Genomic DNA, 2780 nt, shown 5'->3' with positions numbered 1-2780 from the left:
ATTAAAACTCCGTTATCCAAGGCAAAATCCATCATATTAGGAGTCACAATGGATGAGCACAAAATATATACAAAAGGAAATTTAACTAACACATTATCTACAAGAAAATTTGGTTTTTAATGGGATTGGACTTTTTGGGAAAAATTTGGTTTTGTCGGGAGACATTTGGTTTTGATGGGAAAAAGAAAAATTTTGGTTTTTAGGGAAACATTTGGAAAACTTTGGTTTTATGGGAGAAAAACATTTGGTTTTGATGGGAAAAAGAAAAATTTTTTTTTAGGGAAACATTTGGAAAACTTTTTGGTTATTTAGGGAAAGAGTGGACCAGTTTAGTCCACATAGACCGGGTCCTCCAGGTTGGTTGTTTCAATGTCGGGTGGGAATGGTTCAAGGAATGGCTTCAATCTCTGCCCGTTGACTTTGAAAATGTTCTTGTTGGAGACATCTTCTAGCTCCACAGCTCCATGAGGGTAAACTGTGCGTACTAGGAACGGACCCTTCCATCTGGAACGCAGTTTTCCCGGAAAAAGATGTAACCGGGAGTCATACAGCAAAACTTTCTGACCAGGAGTGAAGGATTTGCGCAGAATACGCTTATCATGAAACATCTTCATCTTCTGCTTATATAACTTGGCACTATCATAAGCCTCATTTCTCAATTCTTCCAACTCGTTGAGTTGAAGTTTCCTTTGAATTCCAGCTTCGTCCAGAGAGAAGTTCAGCTCTTTGATTGCCCAGTAGGCACGATGTTCTAATTCCACAGGTAGATGGCACGGCTTTCCATACACTAGACGATAGGGGGACATGCCAATTGGTGTCTTATAAGCTGTTCTATAGGCCCACAAAGCATCATTCAATCTTAATGACCAATCTTTCCTAGACGGGTTAACTGTCTTCTCGAGAATGTGCTTAATTTCCCTATTAGAAACTTCTACTTGTCCACTCGTCTGAGGGTGGTACGGAGTAGCAACCTTGTGAGTTATGCCATACTTGCGTACTAAAGACTCAAAGTACTTGTTACGAAAATGTGAACCGCCGTCACTGATGATAGCTCTAGGGGTACCAAAACGTGCAAATATGTTTTCCTTTAGAAATGAAAGTACCACCTTGTGGTCATTTGTTCTGGTTGCTATGGCTTCTACCCACTTAGAAACGTAATCAACTGCGACTAGGATGTACAATCTACCGTCAGAAATAGGGAATGGACCCATGAAGTCGATCCCCCAAACATCAAAAATCTCCACAATCAAAATGGGGTTCAATGGCATCATGTTTCTCCTCGAAATGCTTCCTAGCTTTTGACAGCGTTCACAAGCAACACAATAATCATGGCAATCCTTGAACAATGATGGCCAATAGAATCCACACTGCAAGATCTTTGCAGCGGTTTTCTTGGCACTGAAATGGCCTCCACATGCTTGGTCATGACAGAAAGATATCACATCTTTCTGTTCAGTGTTGGGGACACATCTCCTAATGATTTGGTCCGGGCAGTACTTAAACAAATATGGGTCATCCCAAAGGAAATGTTTAACTTCAGCCAAGAACTTATAGCGGTCTTGTCTCGACCAATGTGAGGGCATCCTACCTGCAGCAAGGTAGTTAACGATGTCGGCAAACCAAGGAGGTTGATACAGACATCAATTGCTCATCAGGAAATGATTCTCTGATTAGCATGGACTCATCAATAGACTCAATGGTTAATCTAGACAAATGATCAGCAACCACATTCTCACAACCTTTCTTATCACGGATTTCGAGATCGAATTCCTGTAATAAGAGTATCCATCGAATAAGGCGAGCTTTAGCATCCTTCTTGGAAAGAAGATACTTCAAAGCCGCATGGTCAGTGTATATGATGATCTTAGATCCTATGAGATAAGATCTAAACTTGTCTAATGCGAAAACGACAGCAAGCAATTCCTTCTCGGTAGTTGTGTAATTGAGTTGAGTATCATTAAGGGTTTTGCTAGCGTAGTATATCACGTATGGTAGTCTATCAACACGCTGTCCTAAAACAGCACCAACAGCATAATCAGAGGCATCACACATGAGTTCAAACGGTAGTTCCCAGTTGGGTGGTCGGACTATAGGAGCGGCGGTGAGAAGAGTTTTTAATTCCTCCCAAGCTTTCACACAAGCATCATCGAAATTGAAGGTAACATCTTTGGCGAGTAGACTACACAGAGGTCTTGAGATTTTGCTAAAGTCTTTGATGAATCGCCGGTAAAAACCAGCATGACCTAAAATGATCGAATTTCCCTCACAGAGCGGGGTTTTGGTAAATGTCGGATGAGGTCTACTTTAGCTTTATCTACTTCAATGCCTTTTTCCGAGATGATGTGTCCTAGAACTATTCCTGAATTCACCATAAAATGGCACTTTTCCCAATTTAGAACAAGGTTCTTTTCTTACATCTGGACACAGGGTAAGATGTCTTAAACATTTATCAAACGAAGAACCGAACAGAGAAATCATCCATGAAGATCTCGAGAAAACTATCTATCATGTCAGAAAAAATGCTCATCATGCAACGCTGAAAAGTAGCAGGTGCATTACACAACCCGAAGGGCATACGTCTATAAGCAAACGTCCCAAATGGACACGTGAATGTAGTTTTTCCTGATCTTCTGTGGAGCAATGTGAATTTGGTTATAACCGGAAAAGCCATCTAGAAAACAGTAGTGACTGTGTCCAGACACACGTTCTAGCATTTGGTCAATGAAAGGGAGCGGGAAGTGATCCTTCCTGTTACTGTGTTCAACTTCCTGTAGATGCAT

Source organism: Papaver somniferum, chromosome 10, assembly GCF_003573695.1.
Source record: "Papaver somniferum cultivar HN1 chromosome 10, ASM357369v1, whole genome shotgun sequence".
NCBI classification, from domain to species: Eukaryota; Viridiplantae; Streptophyta; class Magnoliopsida; order Ranunculales; family Papaveraceae; genus Papaver; species Papaver somniferum.
The sequence above is the reverse complement of the archived record's forward strand: the minus strand, read 5'-3'. Positions refer to the sequence as shown.